Source organism: Theropithecus gelada, chromosome 4, assembly GCF_003255815.1.
Source record: "Theropithecus gelada isolate Dixy chromosome 4, Tgel_1.0, whole genome shotgun sequence".
Classification (NCBI taxonomy): Eukaryota; Metazoa; Chordata; class Mammalia; order Primates; family Cercopithecidae; genus Theropithecus; species Theropithecus gelada.
Genome location: NC_037671.1, coordinates 106,708,084 through 106,732,972, shown reverse-complemented (window position 1 = coordinate 106,732,972; position 24,889 = coordinate 106,708,084). Strand labels below are relative to the sequence as shown.

Sequence of the window (24,889 nt, the reverse complement as noted above, 5' to 3'; positions counted from 1 at the left end):
GCAACATAGAATTCTACCATGGGGGAGTCTCTGAGGCAATCTGACCTTGGTCTGACTGAACCTGCAGGGGCAGCCTTGTGCAGACAGATTCTACGGCAGATGGAGAAGAAGAACTCAATGGGACTTAGCAGAGACTCTGGAACCCATGGGCAACTAGGTCTTATTTCTGATTGTCCATGTCACCTCTTCTGCTTCATTAAATATCACTGAGTCCTGAGCAGATGATTTCTTGACCACCTCTTGACCCTTTAAATGACAGACTACTCCTTCATCACTGTGTGAGTTGAAATACTATAGACTGATCTAGCCATACACTCCAAACCAAAGGAAAAACATCAACAATCTCACAATTTGTGTTACAGCCAATCCAGCTTCAGCTCTCAATAGCCATCTCTTGTTTCCCTCTTGCCCTCTTTATTTTGATCTGCTGCCCTTTCAGGCAGTGATGCTGTTTTCTTTAGCAAACCAAAGGCAGTTTGTTTCTGAGTTAAATGTCACTTCAATATTTCCCCAAGTGAGATGTTTGAACCAGTTTATGGGTTTCCTAAGCAACAGAGAAACGCTGGAAAAATATTTGGTATCTCAGGTCTGCAAGTTGCCTTAAACTTTGGCTCCCCGAGGCAAATGAAACAGATAGATTGAATACTCCAGTCTCATAGAAGTTTCAAGTTGAAAAATAAAGTAACAGCCTGAAAGCAAGAGCTCTGAGAGCTGGGAAACTCTGAGCCACTCCACTCAGGTTTGTGCCCTTAGACAGTTTTATTACTGAAATATTCTAGTGACCGTAAGAGAAACAAGCACAAATCCAGAATCACAGAGCTATGGTCAACAACTAACATATGAGAAGGGAAATAAGCCTCCCCAGCCAAACACGGAATTCTGGAAGAAAATTCCTGTGGGAACGCAGATTATGCCCTGAAGGCTGAGATTTGATTAACCTTCTTGTAGCATGTGTAACGACAAATGTTATTGGTCATAAAATTATCCAGCCCTTATTAAAACACAGCTGCAGCTCTGGGCTCAGTGACCTCCTGGGGGAGAGATTTCCATAAGATAGTGATAGACTTTATGGAAGGAGAGCACCTTCCTAGCGTTGAAACTACGGGAGAGTGTTTTATACTTTAATGAGGAGTTCTTGAGAGAGACCAGGCTCCTTAGTATTAAAAGCTTTAAGAAATAGAAGGGCCAGATTACATTCAGTCTGCTACTTGGTGGGCAGCCAGCCTACAGCTCACAATATGGATACGTCTTCCTTTATAGGGAAACGCGCGCACATTTGGGTGTGCATTGTCACATTCACAGACATACCTATTTTGCATCCAAATGTTTCCATTTCTCTTTGTCTTATATAATCATAGAATCTCAGAATTTGAAGGAAACTTAGACTACCCACCCAACTCCATCACTAAGTAGAGCTGTACAAAAATGGATACTAGTTCTTGCCTTTGGAAGTGTTCCAGAGAGGCTCTGTAACCCTACTGGATGCTATCAAGGGCTGCCACGGCCAGCTGGCTCCTCCCAGTAGCTGGTGCTGGTCCATTCTCTGTCTCAAGCTGTGAGGGCCTCACTGTGCTTTCCTGAAGCACTACATTCATGGGAAATGTGGCTATGAGGCTGCATCCCCTCAGGCCAAAGTCATGTGGAAAGGTTGTCCTCTGCTTTTCCGGACATACTGGAGAATCACTGAGAGACGCCCTGTTGTCTATTGTAAGTTTTTTGTTTTCTTTTTTTTTCAATAGCAATAAAAAAGGAACAATGAAAATGCTTCTTTTCAGTGGTCCATTTCTCACTATTTATATCTTTCCTTTATCTCACATGAGCCACTAAACGTATTTTTACTAATGGTGCGTCCTTTGTGAAATTTTAGATCTGCTCCTAGAAATCCTTCCCTAAAATACAAAGTTTTAAGATTTCTCTTAAATCGATAAATTTATCTGCTGAGAAAATCAGAATTCTCAGAATAATTACAGAGTTGTATCTCATTATTTTTTCTCAAGTATGTAAATTCCCTAATCATAAAAATTTATCAAATGATATAAATTTCCCAATGGTACAAATGTTTTTCTCAAATAACATAAAGTTTTTCTTGTGAAATTATTTTGACCCATCAAACTCCTACAATCTATTATTCTTATTTTTCTTCTTTTTTTGCGATAGGGTCTCACTCTGTTGCCCAGGCTGGAGTGCACTGGTGTGATAATGGTACACTGCAACCTTGACCTCCTGGACTCAAGCAATCTTCCCACCTAAGTATCCTAAGTAGCTGGGACTACAGGTATTCGACACCATGCACAGCTAATTTTAAAATTTTTTTGTAGAGACAGGGTCTCAGTTTCTTGCCCAGGCTGGTCTCAAACTCCTGGGCTCAAGCAATCCTCCTGCCATGTTTCTATTACCATTTTATTACTCTCAAAATTTGCATTATGAATTTGTAAAATATATGCAAAAATAGAGGTAATGGTGAATTTCCAATTTCTCAATACACAGCTTCAATGATTATTGAGATTTTTACTTTACTTACTTCATCCATCCCTTCTTATTTTTTTCTTCCTGAAAATTCTGAGACATCATCCCATTTCATGTACAGCAGTATATTTCACTTTATCAATTTTTCCATCATTTTGATGTTATTTTAGTTTCCTTTTTGAGAATTCTTTAGATTTGTCCCTCAGGTTACCCATCTCACAATGTTCAGTCCCTTCCTCAAGGGATCTCAGCATCTCAACATGTCTCAGTCATACTTTGTCACCTCTACTTTGCAGAAGGTGACAAGGAAATAACTGTTTGCCCCAAAACAAAAACACTTCTGATTTTATTACAAAACATGGAATTCTGGTCATGAATTTAAAGTCTCTTTTATTATGCCAACTGGCATATAAAAATTATCTGAGGAAGACAACTGATTGTGCTAACTATACTACTTGGTCAACATAATATGAAATATGCTGCCGCCCACAGTCTCATCAAGACCTCATGGCACCATGCACCAGATGGCTTTCCAGGGTCTAAAGACAATCTTTTTTTAACCTCTAAAAGGCTTCCTTGTAACATACCATCATTAAGTAAAATTCACTATTTAAGAACCAGGGAGGCCAGGCACAGAGGCTCACACCTGTAATCCCAGCACTTTGGGAGGCCCAGGCAGCAGATCACTTGAGATTAGGAGTTTGAGACTAGCCTGGCCAACATGGCAAAACCCCATCTCTACTAAAAATACAAAAACGAGCTGGGCATGGTGGCATGCACCTGTAACTCCAGCTACTCAGGATGCTGAGGCACGAGAATCACTTGAACCCAGGAAGTGAAGGTTGCAGTGAGCCAAGATTGCACCACTGCACTCCAGCCTGGATGACACAGTGAGACCCTGTCTCCAAAAAAAAAAAAAAAAAAAGAACCAGGGAGCCACTAAGAAGCAAGTGTGTGATGATGTAGTAATATTTTAGTTCAAAGAATACATGATTTTTGTGATCTCTTTTGAACACCACAGAATCTCACACACAGAAAGAAATAAAAATGTGTGACACACCATTCAAGGGATCTATTTCTTTCTGTTGTTCTTACTTCCTTTTAAACTATCAAGCTGTAATAATTATTCCATCTAAGCAGCCCCCAGTAAATGAAACAGCCCTTAGACAGCTGTCAAGGCTCAGTCTTCCGGAAGCTTTGATTTTAATGAAACTCATTAAGGAAAGAAATTAACAGAAAATATCATAATTTGTCTTGTTTCAGAAAACTAAACAGAAACAAAAGGCTTCTTCACCTGACAAGGAATCTGACCAGCCAAGCTCCTTTATTATATTCAGAGCTCCCACCAGGCAGCTGTGCACAAGCACAGAACTACAAAAGAGAAAGCACCTCCTCCCAGACAAATGGCCCAGCCCAGCCCAGCCCAGTCAAGCCCAGACCGACTTGTCGCCTCAACTTCATGGAGAAAGCCTTCCTCAGTCGGGGCAGGGGTTTTTGGAACCATCTATGCAAGCACAGAATATCTAAGGAAATGAAAGGCTATGGAAAATAATTCCCATTAAAGGGCTATGGTTGGAGAAATTGTCCACACATCTAGCTGTAAAACTCCCCTCTCTCCTAAGTCTAATTTCTCTCCAGAGAATGATGAAATATTTAGCTGGATTTTTTTTAATTTAAAGAAACCCCATGAACTATATATGCCTTGCTTCCCCTTCTGTAATGTTTTCCAGTACAAGTTTAGCTGAAATGTCTCAAGACATTAAGAAGCATTCACCCTAACATCCATCTACCACCTCAGATACTCCCGAGACTTTGACGACACCCAGAATCATTACGCTGATAGGTTTGGCACAGTCCTGATTTGAGTATGTTCTGATTCCATGCGGATTTCATTGGCATCTCTCCCTGATGGGTCAGATACCCCCAGAGACAGACCTTTGCAGAAGAAAGGGCATGCATCAGAAGTGTTTATGAAACTGAAAGCGAGTATATTATTGACAATGGTCTCACTGCTGCTTCCCAGCTGGAAGCACACATCTCTGAGTCTCTCAAGAAAAAAAGCCTGAAAAGGTGGTTGGGCTTTTCCAGCGATTTCAGTTGCGTCAATAGGAGACAAGATGAGAAGCAGAACAGAACAGAGGCTGTGAACATGGCCATGTATACCCACCTCCACAGTCTGGTGGGGAAAGAGACTTGAGTCCATTCCCAGCCCGGTCACTCCTGCGCTGTCTGAGTGAGTAGATTAAGTTCTCTGAGTCTCAGTTGCCTCCCCTGTAAAATGCGGACACTAACATCTTTGTCATCAGGGCATTATGAGGCTTAAACGACATAAAATGCTTAGCCCAGTATCTAATATAGTGAAAACTTTAAAAATGGGAGAAACCGTGAGTATCCATAGGTGTATGAAGAGGATGCTACCTGTTAGGGGTCAGGAAGGCTCCAGTGCTCAGGTTTTGGGGAAAAGGAGGGTGGGCCTGGAGAGTCAGGTACTTGAAGGACAGAATCCAGAGAAGAAGGAATCCCTCATTGGGTGGACAGAGGTGAGACCCTGGAGAGGGAACAGGCGGACTTCAAGAGTCACACTTGGCTGACTTCTCACCCTGGCTTCACACTGTCCTTTAATAGACCCCTATGGAAATTCTCAAATCCTTCCAGGGCTACTCCTATCTTTACTACCAGGGTCTACACAGGAGACCCAGGAGAGAGCTGCATGAAGCATATCTGAACACCTCTTGGGCTGGGGAAGGATAGGTAAGGCTCCTGAAATCCTGTTTTTTAAAAACAGATTGGTAAGGTGAAGGCAGGAAGCTGCTAAGTAGAAACCACCAGACAAACTAGAGGAGAGAAAAGAATGGTTATTCTAGGGCACGTAGCATTATTTTAACTGTGAAAGGGTCATTTTGAATTAGTCATTTTCTGTCTTTTTCTGGGCTCCCTCTGATAGACACCAGGAAATCAGGCCACCCTCTCCCCCACTGCGGCCCCCTGAATAAAGTCATAACTCAGTTCTATGCAGTGCACTGAACACAGTTTCTTTTAAGAGGAGAAACTGACATGTCTATTGCAAGTCACTGAGGGACTGATGACTGAGATTCCTACTTTAGATTATAAGAGTCTATGTTTGCCGCACGGTACAAACCACATGTGTATTAAAGAAACTAATCAGATCTATATGTCACCCAAATTTCATACAAATCCATATTCTCTCACACAACACAAAATAAGAGGTTTCACATGACAATTACAACTGTGACTGAGAATAAGATAATTACTCCTACCATGACAAATTTAGGAAGACTGATTAGTTAATCTGCAAAGGTTTTGTATAACCCATGATTCCCTGATAAAGACATGTGGATGGATGATCAGGAGATTAAGGATCCTCTGACTGTGGATCCATTTACTCTTGACAGGACTAGATGAACATGGTAGTTCTCAGTATCTCCTCTTTTTCTTATTTCATGCCTGTTTCTATTGTTTTCTTAGTTTAAATAAATTTCATCTTAATTTTTTCATCTCTGATCCATTTACATACTTTGTACTAAAGGATGTGTATATTGAAGGGAGAAAAATATGCCGGTCAACTAGTGTAGCCTTTACTTGTACAGCCTCCACATCTTCTATATGGGTTCCCAGGTTCAAAAAATGCACCCTTTACATCGGTGTAGTGTGGGAAGTAAACAAAACAAAAAAAGAAAAGAAAATGCACCCAACACTTGACAGTACAGATGAGGAAATCTACTAGTTTATAAGCCAGCTTTTTAAAAAAAAAAAAAATTTACTCTTATTTGGTAAACAAATTCACATTCCTTTCAATGTTCTTCATTTCAAAAAGCCAGTCCTAGTTTATTCAGTTCATCATTTGGTTCAGAAATAGTTTATCCATTCATTCAGCGAATACTTATCAAGACATTTTCATATGGCAGATGAAGTTTCAAACACTGGAGATGTAGTGGTAAACAAGACAGACAAAATCCCTGTCTTCACGGGGTTTTTATTATAATGAAAAACACAGGCAACCGACAAATTAATATCTATAAAAGATATACAATATCTAGTAGTAGTATATGCTATGAAAAATGAAAGGAGTTATAAGCATTTAGAGAGGATGGGAACTGCTAATCTAAATAGCTAGCTGTTACATAAAATAAAAAGTGCTCACTTTTTAATATCACTAGAATAACTTTTAAATTTTTTCTGATCTCTCTAGTGTCTTATGAATTAACATACAAGAACTAAAATGCTACCCATGGTATTCTGCAGTTTTAATTATTTTATATTTCATTACATAAAATATATTTATATTTTATTAATTTGCCTGTACCTTCCCTGCCTCATTCTAGAAAGGATTTATAACAGAGCAGTTACATAAATCGCCCTGCCTCTTTGCTATTCAAGAACTAGATCTTTAGGCTGGGCACGGTGGTTCACACTTGTAATCCTAGCATTTTGGGAGGCTGAGGCGGGTGGATCACAAGGTCAGGAGTTCGAGACCAGCCTGGCCAACATGGTGAAACCCTGTCTCTACTAAAAATAAAAAAATTAGCCGGGTGTGGTGGCAGGTACTTATAATTCCAGCTACTCAGGAGGCTGAGGCAGAAGAATTGCTTGAACCCAGGAGACGGAAGTTGCAGTGAGCCATGATCATGCCACTGCACTCTAGCCTGGGTGACAGAACAAGACTCTGTCTTGGAGGAAAAAAAAAAGAACTAGATCTTTATGAAAATAGTAGAAACACAAACTCATTTCCAAAGTATTTTATGTTCTCTCATTCGAAGTTGATTTCTCGGACAATCTAAGTATATCACTAAGTCCTGAGAACCAAGATTTGCAAGGAAGATCAAATGAAAAGGCTAAAAATCAATACAGCCTACATCTTATAATCATACATTTTGTAGAAATTTAACTTTGTAATTTTTTTCATGATGTCAGTCTCAGAAGCATGTCAGGATTAATCTCATGAATCAACATTCTAAGTCTAAAATGTTTAAATTTTGCACTCTAGATACAATGAATGTCAATATAACATGGGAGAATGGAGGCAGAAAGACAGGAGAAATTATCCATAAATTATGCAGAATCATCTTCTGCTCATCCTCCTTGGTAGAATGGGAAAAGTTGAATGACACAGACAAAGGATAAACCTAAAAAATCACAGAAGAACATACATAATCAACCAGTAACCTGCTCCATAACCAACCTCAGTCACTCAGCCTCAAAGTTTTTCTTAGCAACCAGATTTCAGAATAATGATGGTGACAGGAAATCCCCTGTGTTGGTGTGAGAGCTCAATTCATGAATAATCAGGTATCGTCTACACAAAATGGGACCAAAAAAAGTGAAATCTCTGTTTCAAATCCACTACTTGGCACTCTTTCCATCTGCTGAAACACTGTATAGTAACTTTCCAAACATTTGGTTTATATTGACCAAGTCTGATACACAGCTAAAGGCCATCTGGTATACTTTGATTTTTGATTCATTTTGCCATTCTTGAAAGAGTAGCCATTAAGTTTCCAAATGGCTATATCTTCCATAATTTTTAATAGTTTCAGAACAATTTCATATAGAGATAGCAAAAACAAATTTCTGCTTGTACAAAGCAAGCCTACAGAAGCACTCATATTTAGCCTTATGATATATTTAAAATATATCTTTGCTTTTCAAATCACTTCTATCAGAGGTATTCACTAATTACTTATACAAAGGAAGTTTTATATGTTTTCATTTTATCTTGATTTCAAAGGAAAAAAATCTCTAAATGTGAAATACATTTCCTACACCTCAGTTTTAGTTCTTTTGGCAGTCATATTACGTTTATTTTATTCACAAAATGGTCACTTGCAACACCAACAAAATAAGTATACCAAGTACACACACAATATAGTCTCCCAAATATAAGAATTGGTAAAGATTAGAAAGGAGAGATTAAGTTGAATTCTGGAGGTATGTGAATGCCTTATCAATTATGTGATATAAATGTATATTCTTATTATTACTGCTATTGATGATATACTATCAATTAATTTCCTTTGAGGCTCATTATATATGTTAGATCACAGTTTTAGTTTGGATCTAACCACATGGTTCTCTTTTATCAGTCACCTGATGTTGGGAACTGCCAGATGGACACACCTGTTCTGAGGTTTGACTAGAATCTGTTTCACCCAGGCAAAAGTAAGGTGCAGACTGGCCCAATGTCTACAGCGGCTGAAAGACCTGCCCAGGCTGATGGTTTCCATGCTACCTCTTATTCATGTATAACCATGATCCCCCTGTCTCAGAGTCAAGGTTTATAGACCAGGTTGTGCCACTTGCTTTGTTAGGCAAACATTAATGCAGTCAAACTATATAACTAATTCATGCCATTTTGTCAAGCCAATTCACAAAGAAAGACATTGGGAAACCACACTATTACCTCGTTGGATACCTCCAAATTGTATTCAGTGATTTGGTTTCAGGTGTGATGGATCAGATGGGTCTCTAGAAAGTGTCTGAGGTGATGGAAATCATGCTGCTGTGAGCATTATGAGATTTCAGGTAAGCTGATTTGTGTGTGTGCATGGAAGTATAGCACTGGTATAATAGAAAACCTTTGACTACATGGAGATTTCAGAGAGGCCATTATTAGGTCATTCAGCATATCAAGGACAAAGCACTGATTTACTGGGTTTGCTTCAGAGTGTGCATTTCTGCTTTTTACACATGACAAACCACTGAATGGGATCATTAGACACCACCCTTGACTGGAACCATCTTCTAACACAGGCTGCCTGTGCCCTTTATAACATCCCTATTACATTAACAAGGAGAGCCATGATCTGGTTTCTGCAACTTGCCACAGAATTCTCAGGTCAAGTGTAAATGCATATTACAGAGCACCCTCTGGCATGTATTGTTAATGTCCTCATTTTAAAAAATCTCTAAAAGTCTTCAACTGTGCAACTGGAAAATGTTTCCAAATCCTCTTACCCCTAACATATCAAATCCCATTGTTTATTAAGTCTGATGTTTTGTAAATTTGATCCTGCCTAGTTTATAGGGGAGGAGTATCTTTCAAAACAACCCAAGAGAGTTCTTCAGGAAACAAAAGTCAATCAGGAGAACCCACTTTCATGGTAAGAAGACAATTCTAGGATTAGGAGACACAACAGTATTGCTAACCAATTGCGGTTCTGTCTGGGTCATGCGCTATCCGTGGCAGAAACAGGCAAGATGGCAGATGCCCTGGGTTATTTTAATTAATTTAATCATGTGACTAATTGGTCTCTGCTGGGTTTCTGTGGTAACTGCTTCCTAAGTGCTGATGGGCAATTGTGTTAAATGTAGCTTGGAATCTGCACGTAGGGCACAGTGCCTTGGAGAGCCGTGCAGCTGCGCTTGGAAGGTGCCCTGCTGGGCCTCTGATTGTTGGAGTGCAAGGCGCTTACAGCTGCACCATCCTCTGGAAACAGGCACTGCCTCCCTTTTCTGAAGGAACATTGCTTACCTACCTACGTGGGTGAGAACTCACTGTGGACATATGAAAATTATCTGTGATCAAAAAATACTCAGGTTTGGCAAGGATGTGAGAATTTGATGGAGAAGAGTATCTGTAATAAAGGGACAGTGGAATGGGAAAGAGGAGAGAAGGAGAATTAAGGCGACTCTTCTATGAATAATATGCCGCCCCAGAAGCTATCATGTGTTATTCATAGCTGTCCAACTGATACTAATAAGCCATCCTTTTAAATGCCTTGCAGGGTTTATCTTTTTTTCTTTTTTTTTCATTCTCTTACAATGCCATCTCCTCCTGTCACCGAGAAGGTGCGTGGGAGAATGGGTGGGTGGATGGCCAGTTTTAGAGCACAGTCTACTTCAGACAGATGGAAGGAAAATGACTTCCAAATTTTCTCATGAAGTGGGATGTTTGTATTTGCGCAATGCATTCTAGCACCTGTGCAGAGAAAAAAATGTAATCACAGATTTCCCTCAGAAGGGGATTTTAAAAAATGTAAAACCACTAACTGCAGCACAAGGATGCTGCTGTACTTGAACAGAGCCTTCCATCTGCAGACCCAGCCAGGCTCACAGAATAATAGTTTCTCTAACACCTCCCATGCCCCATCCCAGGCCTCTGTAGAAAGAACAGTCAATGCTTGGATGCTCTCAAAATCTGAAGAGAAATTTTTTCCCATGTCTATTGGGATGGTGGCATGAATGATGATGCCTTTTTTCCAGAACAGAAGTGAGAGTCGGCCGGGCGCGGTGGCTCAAGCCTGTAATCCCAGCACTTTGGGAGGCCGAGACGGGCGGATCACGAGGTCAGGAGATCGAGACCATCCTGGCTAACACGGTGAAACCCCGTCTCTACTAAAAAATACAAAAAACTAGCCGGGCAAGGCGGCGGGCGCCTGTAGTCCCAGCTACTCGGGAGGCTGAGGCAGGAGAATGGCGTGAACCCGGGAGGCGGAGCTTGCAGTGAGCTGAGATCCGGCCACTGCACTCCAGCCTGGGCGACAGAGTGAGACTCCGTCTCAAAAAAAAAAAAAAAAAAAAAAGAAGTGAGAGTCAGTTAGAGGGCAATGTTGCTTTTCCTTGACAAATGCCATAATGACCCACCAAAGCCACTCTGTGCCACTTGTGTTCTAGACGTCTGCAGAGAGGTGGCTCCAATGGATTCCAGCTCTACTTCTCCCAGCAGTCCTCCCAGACATGAAGAGGTGTCTTGGTAAATTAAGCTAAATTGCCTTCATCTAGAAATTTCACATTAGAAATGAACACTTAATGGGCTGACAGTTTAAATTCCTCTCAGAGGTGGCAAGGAGTAAGGAGTTCTGTTAAGTATTACGCTGCATCTGACAGGACATCCAGGCAGCAAGATTGTTTAATCCAACAGCTTACCACGACTAGAGCTCCCCTACATCCATCAAGCCTCTGTAATGCAAATGGAAGAATCTCTCCTTAACATCACCAGTTTTGTGACTTTAAAGCCATCCATTTTGAGAGGTCTGGGACTGCTCTAAGTATTGGACAAACTGCAGAAAAACTCTGTCACTTATTTCTCAAGGCCTACGTCCTGGAAGGAGCATCATCTCTAGCTCTCAGGCCAAATGCCCTTTTCCTTAATACTGTGAAGTTTATTACTGGAGGGTTACTCAAAAAATCTGCTGGGAGGCACACCAGGCAGTACAAGTCAAAACCCAGTCTGGCCACACTGTCCCTCAGGCTGGTGGATTTACAGCTCACCTCCACCTGTCCCAACCTCCATTCTAGGCTGCACGTGTCAGAAAACCTTCCATCTTCCATCTCTGGCTTAAGGGAAGAAACCTTGTTTGCAGAAGAGAAGATGCGAGCTGAATTCTCCCATGTCCAATGCATGTTACATTAGATAGGACCCTAAACCTGAATTCAAAAAGCCCATGCCTGAGGCAGGCAGATGACCTGAGACCAGGAGTTCAAGACTAGTCTGACCAACACAGCAAAACCTCGTCTCTACTAAAAATACAAAAAAACTGGCCAGGCACAGTGGCTCACACCTGTAATCCCAGCACTTTGGGAGGCCGAGGTGGGTGGATCACGAGGTCAAGAGTTCAAGACCAACCTGGCCAAGATGGTGAAACCTCGTCTCTACTAAAAACACAAAAAAATTAGCCAGGTGTGGTGGTGGGTACCTGTAATCCCAGCTACTCAGGAGGCTGAGGCACAGAATTGCTTGAACCCAGGAGGCGGAGGTTCCAGTAAGCAGAGACCGCTGCACTCCAGCCTGGGTGACAGAGGAAGACTCCATCTCAAAAAAAAAAAAAAAATTAGCCGGGTGTAGTGGCGTGCACCTGTAGTCCCAGTTACTTGGGACGCTGAGGCAGGAGAATCACTTGAGCCCAGGAGTCAGAGGTTGCAGTGAGCCGAGATCGTGCCAATGCACTCAGGCCTGAGTGACACAGTGAGACTCTGTCTCAAAAAAATAAAATAAAATAAATAAAAATAAAAAATAATAAGCCCATGAGTGGATTTCAGAAAGTCCACGGACCCCAAGAAATTATGTGTGAAATTCTCTGTGCATGTGTATTCCATGGAGAGAGACTCCAATCTGAAGCTTTCTTCAGATTATCAAAGAAGGCCATGATTCAAACAGTTAAGAACTCCCAGCTCAGAGTTTTCTTTTTCTTATTTATTTATTTATTTCAATAGGTTTTTGGCGGACAGGTGGTGTTTGGTTACATGAATAAGTTCTCAGGTTTATTCTCCACTCCACACCCACCCCATCTCTAATCTGGCTTTAAGTACCAAACTATTTAAATGGGGAAGCCTTAGCTGTCATGTCTTCATCAGTCTACTATTTATTTATTTATTTATTCTAGAGACAGGGTCTCATGCTGTCACCCAGGCTGGAGTACAGTGGTGTGATCATAGCTCACTGTAGCTTCTAACTCCTGGGTTCGAGTGATCCTCCCGCCTCAGCCTCCTAAGTAACTAGAACTACAGGTACATACCACCACCCCTGACCAGTGGCTGACTTTGAAATAGAGTCAGCCACTCTTTCTATTTGGTAGCCAAGACGTTCTCTCATCAACTCCCCTGATGTTGGCCAATCCTTGTGAAGGATGTGTCTCATGCCATGGTTAACAACACAGCTATGTGGAACAGGCCTGGGCCTCATCTCATTTGACTGTGGAATGGAGAAGACCAGGCCACACATGGTGAGAGTCTATCCCCTCCTCACTGTCTGGTCTTCCTCCACTTCCCTGGCTTTCCCACCCTTGCTCCTCCCCACCAACTCACCTCTGCCTTCCTCTGCTTCACTTTCACCCGATGCAAGAGCTTCATATAGCACAGCATAAAATGTGAGCATTCCTTTTACTATCCAATCAATACACACATCACCTGCAGTTCTCCATCAAGACAAATGCATACTTAAAACAAATTATAAATGGAGCAGCCATTGGCCATTTTAAGTGATAAATATAACTCTGCTAAGAGAGCCCACACTGAAAGTTTAGAATATCTGATCATAGCTCGGTTTATTTTTTTGTTTGTTTTTTTTTTGTTTGTTTTTTGTTTTGTTTTTGAGACGGAGTCTCGCTCTGTCGCCCGGGCTGGAGTGCAGTGGCCGGATTTCAGCTCACTGCAAGCTCCGCCTCCCGGGTTCACACCATTCTCCTGCCTCAGCCTCCCGAGTAGCTGGGACTACAGGCGCCCGCCACCTCGCCCGGCTAGTTTTTTGTATTTTTTAGTAGAGACGGGGTTTCACCGGGTTAGCCAGGATGGTCTCGATCTCCTGACCTTGTGATCCGCCCGTCTCGGCCTCCCAAAGTGCTGGGATTACAGGCTTGAGCCACCGCGCCCGGCCCATAGCTCGGTTTAACTTGGTGAAATTGCAGAGTTAAGGTCAAGGAGAATCCATCCAATGGTGAGAAACTGAAGGCTCCCAACCTACCATGATAATGACATTTCATACAAATATACCTATTTACCTATTATTTTCAAGCTTCTCAGCTCATCAGTAAGTCCCAATCGACAATTTTTTTTTTTTTTTTTTTGAGACAGAGTCTTGCTCTGATGCCCCAGCTGGAGTACAGTGGTGTGATCTTGGCTCACTGAAACCTCCACCTCCTGGGTTCCAGTGATTCTCCTGCCTCAGCCTCCCGAGTAGCTGGGATTACAGGCATGTGCCACCATGCCCAGCTAATTTTTGTATATTTAGTAGATACGAGGTTTCACCATGTTGTTATGGCTGGTCTCGAACCTCTGACCTCAAGTGATTCACCTGCTTCAGTCTCCCAAAGTGCTGGGATTACAGGCATGAGCCACTGCACCCAGTCCCAATCAACAATTTTTTAAATAAAATAAAACAGAAAATATCAGAATGCATCACATAGGAAAATAAGTACTGTATTATTTCACAAAATTTTTATTTCAGTTTTAAATACATATGCCCTGTTTTGTGTATTCTAAAATCCAGATATTTTTCACATTTTAACGCTTCTGAAATCACGATTCATTTTACCCTTGTTTTTAGCCAGGTTGCAGCTGTGACATAATTGTATGAAAATCTTCATTGATACCTTCTGGTAACATCAAGAAAACGCCATCATCAAAGTGACTTAGATTCCGTGAAACTGGTTATGAGTTTGTGTGTGTGCGTACCAAATTATAAAACAAATTTATTACTACTGGTTCATAGTAAATAAAAGCTTGAAAAATAGCATACTACGCCATTTTACGAAGTTTGTATGTACACTTACTAAACACTGATATTCTAATCATGAAGGAGACCAGTTTCTGTTGCTCTTCAGGCAACTGCAATTACAGCCTCCTCTTGTTACTGACTTCAGAAACTTCATCAGAGCTGATGTATCTGTTGTGGTATCCACCCCCGACTAGATGTGTGGCCCCTGCAAGTCACTTAACTTCTCAGGGCCACAATTTTCTCGGCCGTAGGAGGAGGATGTTGGAGAAGTTTTCTACCATCACTTTAAGTTTGTACAGTTCAGGAAATGTGCAGACACATATTAAACTCTTCACGTGCCTGTCAGTCTCTGCACTACTTTATCCATGAGCCCTGAGCCCTGTCTGTTAGATTCTCTGCTTCTTTGCCTCCTTTATCTCCTGAAGACTTCTTCATAAAACATCCCAAGGGAAAAATGATGTCAAAAATCCATTTTTTAAGTTATGTAGTATTGTTTCAAGCATTCCTACAAAGTCTGTGATATTTTAAAATGTTAAAGCACAACATGGGAATGACAGTAAGGGTTATGCATTTGTTTTTTAATGTGTGACATGTGGCACTCTCATTCCTGACTCACATCCTTTGTGAGCCTCGCCGTCCTTTTTTCTATCCATTCCACTTCCTGAATCTATATTTTGGTCTCTAAATTAGCATGTGCTCACTCATGCATAGAGCCTGGCCTTTGGGCTGGGTAAGTCACCCTGTGGTGCCCAGGTTCTTCTTACCCGCATCGGTTCCAGCATGCCTCGCGTCATGTCATTTGTTTACTGGTTGCTCTCCCCATTCAACTGTGAGAGCCTCAGAGGCAAGGACCTCTGTTTATCTATCTTTGTATCCCCAGCCACAGAACAATGTCCTTCATGCTGCGGATGTTCAATATTGCTTGTTAAATAAATGCGTAAGTGAATAAATGTGTGGTGTGAGGTCAACTTCCACACAAGCACAGAAAAATTCACACGCTCAAACAGACACTCTTCTGAGCAGAAACCACGTCTCAGATGTCTAATTTCCACAGCACCCAGCCCTGAGACAAGTTCCATCCTCTGAGGACCTCACTGCATTGCTGATTCATGTGCTTGTTTTACAGACACCAGTCTGTACCCAAATACGCATTCTTATGCTTCTCTCCAGCCTTTCACTGCCCACGCTATTCCAGTATCCTGGTCCAAGCTGAGTGTGGGTCAATTGTTCCTGTTAGCAGCTGCCCTGCAAGGGGGCTCAGTGACAGAAAGGATTATTTCAGCTTCCGGACTCAAGACCAAAATGGAAGCTGCCAACTTCCTTCCTGTCCCCACTGGCCTTTCAGGTGTAGAGAGGAAGGACCCCACGGGTGCCAGGCTGCCCAGGAATGAGTAAGGCCCATCTCTCCATGTCTCCTCCCATGCACTGCTGGGTTAGAGTAACATGACCATAGCTTACCAGGTTCCTGGACATCCCTGGAGAGTGCAGGTGATAGGAGTTAACTATCATGGTTGTTTTGACACAGGTTTTCTCCAGTACATCACCCCATCTCCCTGCACACATACGGAGAAGGACATTGAGGTCTACTCTACATCACCTTTACTTGCAACTGATCAAACATTTAGCCAAATATCTAGGCCATGGAACATCAAACATCTCCCTATCCAGAGCTGAATTATATGATCATAAAAAATTAAAAATTAACTGATATTTACTAAGTACTAAATTACTACATTAGAAATGCAAAAAAATGAGCAAAAGGGCTTGAACGAGGAGGGGAGTTGTACTTTTGGGGAAATGGAAATATAAAGTTCTAACTCCATTTACTTTGGGGCACTTTAACTTTCTTCTTTCATCGCATTTAATGCAAAATGACACCCTAAATGAAACACCATAAGGCATCTAGGGTTTTTTTTTTTTCCTGAGTTTCTATTTAATTCTGGTTGTCTTGATTTAAGCTTCTACAATCAATTTGTGCTTCAATAATATAATGATTTCTATGAGCTCCACCCCAGTATAGGGCTTGGGAGTATGCCTCTTTATAATTAATTCTCTGCATTTACCTGTTTTTTGTTTGTTTGTTTGTTTTGTTTTATTTTCATTTTTATTTTTGAGATGGAGTCTCACTCTGTTGCCAAGACTGGAGTGCAGTGGTGTGATCTTGGCTCACTGCAAGCTCTGCCTCCCGGGTTCATGCCATTCTCCTGCCTCAGCTTCCTGAGTAGCTGGGACTACAGGCGCCTGCCAACATGCCCAGCTAATTTTTTTTATATTTTTAGTAGAGACAGGCTTTAACCATGTTAGCCAAGATGATCTCGATCTCCTGACCTCGTGATCCGCCCACCTCGGCCTCCCAAAGTGCTGGGATTACAGGCATGAGCCACCGTGCCTGGCCGGTTTATCTGTTTTTAATTCAACTTTTTAATTTTTTTCTTTTTTACAAAATAAGGTCTTGTTCTGTCACCCAGGCTGGAGTGCAGTAGCACAGTCACAGCTCACTGCAACCTCAAACTTCTGGCTCAAGCAATTCTCCTACCTCAGCCTCCCTAGTAGCTGAGACAACAGGTGTGCACCATCACACCTGGCTAATTTTTTTTTAATATATTTTGTAGAACACGGTCTTGCTATGTTGTCCGGGCTGGTCATGAACTCCTGGCCTCAAGTGATCCTCCCACCTCAGCCTCCCAAAGTGCTGGTGTTACAGATGTGAGCCTTTGCACCTAGCCCTTAATTCACTCTTTAAGTCAACTTTTAATGTGCTGAAATTTGGGAGGTCAATATTCTTTTCTACTTATTAAATAATTCATGATAAAGAAAGTTGAAAAGTATATTATTGGTTGGCCGGGCGCGGTGGTTTACACCTGTAATCCCAGCACTTTGGAAGGCCGAAGCGGGCAGATCACGAGGTCAGGAGATCAAGACCATCCTGGCTAACATGGTGAAACCCTGGCTCTACTAAAAATACAAAAAATTAGCTGAGTATGGTGGCGGGCGCCCATAGTCCCAGCTACTCGGGAGGCTGAGGCAGGAGAATGGCATGAAGCCAGGAGGCGGAGCTTGCCGAGATCATGCCACTGCACTCCAGCCTGAGCAACAGAGCAAGACTCTCTCTTGCAAACACACACACACACACACACACACACACACACGCACAGAAAAAGAAAATTATATTATTTGTACATGGTTTTCTCTGATGTCAGTAGGCCATGAGATTGGGGATTCCTTTTGTTGTTGTTGGTAAGCAGTATTGACTTGATGTCAGATTTGAAGTTCTATTGGATTTACAGCAGTGGTGTCTGCTCCCTTTACATTTGATTTACAAATCCCTCACACTCAATGAGCTCTCAATGGTACCATTTTAACTAGAAGTAAGAAGTCATCAAACTAAATCATGGTACTGGGTTGTAAGTCTACCTTCTCTCCCTTCCCTTCACCTGCAATAGTCTAAATCACTCCTTCCCCGAAGCATGCCTTATCAGCTGTGCAGTGCAATAGAAGGGGGAAAATGTTTTCCCAACCTAGAAACCCATCAACTTGGACCCCGAAGCATGACATCTGAACACCTAACTGCAAGACCAGGAGCAGCTCACAACTGCTATCTGTGATCATTAACAACCTGCTTGCATTTCCAGGGCTGCCTCCATGGATTAATATATGCACTATGTATTAAACCATCTGCCATGGAGTCTGATCCAGTCTTTCCCCATTGTGGCCAACTGCAAAGGTTACCCCTGAGTGTTGAGACTGAATACACTTTGATTACATTTACATTTATCAATTCTTTAGTTTTATTATTAGTTCTTTTGTCCTCAACAATATACCTTTTCAGGCTTTTGTATCCTATATTTGTATAGCCTGCAGTACAATAAAAATACATTTAATCCTCTGTGTCAACTCTTTTAAAGTTCAGCATTAGCCTTTTATAAAAATCAGGTTCAAGAAGAATGAACTACACGTTTCCTGTGAGAAGGGACATAGCTTGATTATCAGCATATTGTTTGACATACTTTTGTCTGCTTTTAAAAATTGTCTTTAATGCAGTCAAACATTTAAACGTTAATTTTTTTACTCGAGGCAGGCAACACAATGAGCCCCCTACAGATGGGACCAAGTTCTCCTCTCTGGGGATGCTGAGAGTCAGCTCATATCAGGGACGTGAGGATTAAAACGTTTTGTTCCCTTGTGCTCGCTGATGGCTGAGTGAATGGAATTGCATCTGATGTCAGGTTACCTCATTATATGTATATATTTGTAAGGGTTTCTTTTTGGGGAGAGGGTAATTCTCTGTGGTTTTTCAAATGAAAGCAACTAAGAGAAAGTAGGGAATGCTCCCTTCTTCCTGTCATCTACTGCCAAATAAGCCATCAGCATTACCAAGGGACACTACTCCTAATATAAACCCCTGGGATGGTACACTATTAATTTCTCTACTCTGAGGAATATCATCCACTCCTTCCCCAGGTTCTTAATCCAAGGCGGGGCCTTATTTCTTGTCTTCAGTTGTTTATGTTCCTCAAGGGTCTCTTCAGGGGGAGTCAGCCAAACTCTAAATGAATTACTTGGATTTTTGAAAATCCAAACAACTTACCTTACTTTTTTGCAAGGCTATATTTGGTCATTTTTATTTAGGTTTGTATCAAATGCTAACTCAAGACATAAATACTGTTTTTTGTTTTTTGTTTTTTTTCCTTCAAAGGAGGCTCCTCATATAGTGACCCTGCAAACTTTGTACTATTCTGTCATTCCTTAGAGTCTGGCTTTTCTCAAAATTATGATAATGGATACTCACCCATCTCAAATCCAGAGGCTTTCTGTGTGCACATGAGTGCAGGTACCTGCACACTCATGGGAAGATACTTGGAGGACTGCATCCAGGATGCAACAAAGCAGACCCTCGAGAGGCTGGATGCCCTTGCACCCCAATGACTTCTCCACTCTCAAGTATAAGTGCTATTTTTAATGCTATCAGCAACATCGTACTTTATTTCCTTCATATGTTTTGGACCCTCTGATTTATGGCACTTAAGCTTCTCAAATTTGCTTCAACTGATTTTCCTTGGAGATTCAAACCACTGTTTAAGTTGCACAAAACCCTTATAAAACCTGCTCTACATCACAGATACAGGACAGGGAAGCTACTCCCAACTGTCCATATACGGTATCTTTCTCTTACACTGCTTCCTAAGGTCCTCAGAGCACAGCTTCTGATATCCAGTGTCCATGCGTACATTGTGTGTCTTCACTATCTTTGGTTGCTTTCCGAAATGTCATCTGTGTGCCCTCTCCATTTCCCATTGGTCTTTAATATATCTTCCGAATTTCCTGAGACAGATTCTTTTACTTTCTAAAGGATGCCTTTTTAGTACTAATAAAACTTTCATACTTGTCTGCTTAATCACGCCAGCTTTACTGTCCCCTTTTTCCTTTTTGTTTTTGGCTCAGAGGTATATGAACCATCTGTGCCTCTAAAACAGTTTGCTTAAATAGCCTCCAGGCAGATTTTATGGTTTTTAAGTTTTTTACTTTAACCTTCAGCCTGCTGTTAGCCATTTTCAGCACAGTTTTAAAATCAGCCTCTTTTGGAAATGACTGTCATTATGTGTGGCTTTCAGGAGCTACTAGAACTGGAGAGGGGCTGCTGACTCCAGCTGAACTCGAAGTCCCGGGTTCACAGTCACCTGAGGCAGGAAAAAGTGTGGGTAGCCTTAAAAGGGTCATCTCTCCCATTTGGCATCCTGAAGAGAGATTCAGATTCCTCTCATTAGGAATATCCATGTCCACATCACACAGGTAAGACCCAGGAAGATAAAATCTGAATTACTCACCTGCCTATTTATTTGTCACTACATTTCTATAGAGTTGTCATCATGATTTTAGGTACTAAAATTAGACGCGAGACTGAAACAAAGAATACAAAGAAAGGGAGGAGAATCCCTTCCTTCCCGCCACACCACTGCACCACAAAAATCACCCTCTGTTGCTATGCCAGCAAATATGGTGTTCTGTTTCCATTTTATCACAATTGTCTTGCGTAGGGACCTGAGTGTCAATCAGCAGTTCTCTGTCCTGGAATTCATCATTACCCAAACTTTCTGTCTGCCCTTGCATTAATGTTAATGTAATTATGTAGTTCTCTATATATAACAAAACTACATCTCTTCACCTAGTGGGGATGAGGGTATCTGCCCTTTCTGTGGCTCTTTCCAGCAAAAAGTGAGTTATCTCATTTATCTTTCAACCACATTCATCAGACAGTAATTACACTATTCTCCTCTCTCAAATCAGTGCATTTTTGCACAATCTTTTCTCTATTGTCATTGTTGCTTTTCTAGTACATTTGATAGTTAAAAACACTTAAGCTCTTATAGTTATCACTGTGATTATTACAGTATTATGATGTATTTATAAAATGCTTCTATCTTCAAGAGTTACAAGCTGTATACTCTCTGAAGTGATTTAGTATTAATGTGCTAACTCTATAGTCCATGAAGCTGATCAAAAAGTCAGAGCAGGCAGAGGCCAGCAGGCAAGCAATGAATCCCCAAGGATTGGTAGAAAGAAAGAAAGAAAAAGAAAGAGAAAGAAAGAAAGAAAGAGAGAAAGAGAGAAAGAGAGAAAGAGGGAAAGAGAGAAAGAGGGAGGGAGGGAGGGAGGGAGGGAGGGAGGGAGGAAGGAAGGAAGGAAGGAAGGAAGGAAGGAAGGAAGGAAGGAAGGAAGGAAGGAAGGAAGGAAGGAAGGAAGGAAGGAAGGAAGGAATTTGCAAACAAATGGATGAATGGGGTTATCATTCCAGGGAATATCTGTTTGCTCAATTTGTTTTCTTGTTTGTGGGTAAAGGACCATTCCTCCATAAAGAACATGAAATTAGCAAAGAAAGAGCAAATCAATGCCAAAATTAGAAATCACACTGCGGTGCCCTCAGCCCAAAAAGCTCTTCCTTCTCTCTTTCCTTACTTAACACCTCTTTATCCTTCAGATTTCAGTGCTAGTCCCACTTACTCAGGGAAGCCTCAAGATCTTCTGACAAGTCAACTCACCCTGAAAAAGGTTCTCATGGGACTGTGCCCAATACTATCAAGGCACTTGCCACAGTGACAATTTCACATTTGTGTTATTATTTAAATAAACTTCTGTCCCTCAATGGACTATAAGATTCATGAGGGCAAGGACCAGGTTTTGTTGGCCACTACAACTCCCATAGTTACTGTTCAACAAATATTTGTTGAATGAATAAATAAATAATTAATAATGGTGAAAGTTGCAATCTTCAATACTTCTACTCCTTTGGCCACCTGAACTTGAAGCATTTAGCCTCAGACTGTATCACAATTCTTCTGAATACTTCTCTTTTCTTTCTGTTTAGCAGACACAGTTTTCAGCCACAAAGAAAGTAGCTTCAATGTGTGGACCAGCTAACTCTTTTTTTCCTTTTTTTTTTTTTTGCATGACAGAGTCTTTACTTTTAAATGATTACTGATACACCAAGTAATAACATGTAACAAGTTATTGAATTCTATCATCTAGTAATTTTGATTAAGAAAAACTAAATGTAGCCCAAATAATTCCACTAGTATTCACTGTTCTAACCATTAGCAAGAATGGACTACGTTAAGGCTGGCTGCTGCTTCACACAGGTTACAAAGAACTAGTTACTACTTTTTCATAGATAAAGCCCCTGACCTTCAAGAAAGTGTTAGGGAAAAAAAAATATTTAATCCCTTCCTTTCTTAAAAGAATGGTTATGTGGTTTGTTTTTTTTTTTTTAACTATATCTAAGAAAGAAAAAGTCAACAGTGATATGCATGTTGCTTGAGCCAAAAGGCATAGGAAAAAAAGATAACATATACCCATTAAATTCCTAAGAAATATGAGGTAAAAAGATGAAATCTTTGGATAATTTCTAAGTCTGTACAAAAAAGTTAGATTTGCTACTGTCCAAAAAGTGGAAGGACCTACTATATAATATATGGAAATAATTTAATGCCATTTCATAAGAATATAACTAGAGCTGTGCTAAAGCTTCATATTCATGAGGGCATCTAAAATGCCACTCCACAGAACAGGTGTTCTCTCTTCTTTTATCCATTTATGCGGTAGTTTTCATGGCTTTCTGGCCAAATGTCACAGACAAAAGCCAAGAGGTTATCCAAGACTTCATCCCTGTTCTGCTGGAAGTAGGTCTGGAGGATGGTCATCTTCTCCTGGGTCTCCTCCTCCACTTCAGTGCGGCAACTGCCATGGGATCCCAGTGCCGCAGCTTCCTTGGCCTTGAATTCTTTCTCCCTCTGCAGGCGGTACTGTTCAATTTCAGCCTGAGCTGCTTCTTTGGCCTGCTTCAGCCTCCGGTTCTTTCTTTCACGGGCCTCAGACACCTTCTCGGCTGCCCGCTTCTCGGCCAGCAGCGGCTGCTGAATCCCCTGCGACTGACTAGCCATGGTGGCAGCGACTCTGAGCTGGACCAGCTAACTCTTGATGGGTAACAGCAGCCTCATCCCATCAGACTTCTACTTCAAAGCATCTAGCTCCCCACATCCAATACAGCCCTTGACCAGCCTCTCCTAGGCCACTTACACTGAGGAAACTATATTCTGGGCTATCTGCTGCTGTAATGGCACCACTGTTCCTCTTCATAAATGGGGATAACAGCTAGCCACAATCCCTTTGTTTTAGTTCTGTGCAATCTCATGTTCTAAAGTCCAAAAAGAGTGGAAACAGTGATCACATCAGTCCTGATACTAGAGCCAGTGTTCTAATAATCAGGTTTCTCAAAACAGCTGGTGCTGGGTAGAAGAGGTGGTTCATCTAAGGACCCTATGATGAATGCTAACCACATTTTTATCTTTCAATCCACTTTGGATTATTTCTCCCACATGTCAAGAGTAGACAGGTGTGACACATCCATTGTGTAAAGAATTCAACTTCATGAAATAACCTCAGGAAATCATCTCTCTTTCTCTCTTGTGGGCATTTGCTGGCATCTCCCATCAGCCATCACTCTGGTCCCCTCCCTAACAGTTTCCTGACTTTCATTCTGGTAGCTACCCCTCCCCATGCTGCCCATGGGCTTCAGAGGAAAATGAGCTCAACCTGAATTTCAGAGGGAAGCCCTGATGGGCTCATGCTAGACATTCCATTGCTCTCTCTCGTCATAGCGCCCCCAGTTCAGGTATGAGCATGTAGTGTAAGCATAGACAACGAGTATGAATTTCAAGACTCTTTTTTGGAATGCTAGGACAGAGACACTCATTCCAGAGCATGTCAACAAGAAAGTGTGTAGCCCTGATTGCTGCTAGCAGCTGTCCCATAACCACTGGGGAGCTTGCCATGGAATGTGGCCAACACTCTATATGGAAGAACACAGAGATGGAAAGAAATGGGACCGTGATAAGACCACTGTGCTGCTGAATCAACCTGCCCCAAAGTACATACTAGCTTAGGACTTTATAACTCCAAATGATGTCTTTTATTGTTGAGGTCTTCTGTTACTTGTATTAAAAATCCTGACACACCCTATAAGTAATCACCAAACTATACCCACTCTCAGAATAAAACAGACTTCAAAATAATCCCTTTAGCCAAAGATGGTCCCTTCAAGACTACCATCTCTTTACCATAATGCTACCTCTAAGGCTAGGGCTTGAGAAGGCCCATGGATGCTGTAGGTCTCCCAGAGCAAGAGTTAGATTCTGCATGGAGTTTGCCTTCTGAGGCCCTAACCTCTCTACCAGATTGGGGACAAGCCCCACCTGCCCTACAGAAAGAAAATTGCTGTGTCAGAACACTTACCGAACAGTATCCCTCCCTGATGCCTTTCCTCCCACACCTTACCCCCCAAAAAAACACAAAACACACAAAAAAACAAAACACACACACACAAAACTAAATTGGTTCAACACACTTTTGCTACTGGGAAATGTTTCATAACTACTAATGAATAATTCAGTGAACAAGATATTTTTAGTTTTCTATTGCCAGACACACCCAACTTTGATGCGAATGCTGTTGCCTTTCTTACTCTCCAAATCCCCCTTGCATACGGGATCCTAAACGTGTTACTTCCTTCACAGAGGCCCAATCAACAACAAAAATCAGATTATATCTCCCATCCTGCTCAACAGCTTCCAATAGCTGCCATCACACTTAGAATGAACTCCAAACTACTGCCTCTCCAGCCTACGTCATTTGGCTTCTCACCACCTTGATCATTCCGCTCCAGACATCTGTACTTCTTGCTGCTATTCAAAAATGCCAAGA

At 41.6% G+C, this 24,889-nt stretch overlaps 1 protein-coding gene and 1 pseudogene across 3 annotated transcripts in view; both read right to left on the bottom strand.

Moving 5' to 3' along the window:
* SOBP (sine oculis binding protein homolog) overlaps positions 1-24,889 on the bottom strand; it is a 172,803-nt gene that overhangs the window by 96,640 nt on the left and 51,274 nt on the right. The gene's annotated exons all lie outside the window — the stretch shown is intronic.
* On the bottom strand, positions 22,064-23,082 carry LOC112622950 (annotated as a pseudogene). The gene has a single exon (XR_003119059.1). The product of XR_003119059.1 is annotated as a V-type proton ATPase subunit G 1 pseudogene (transcript).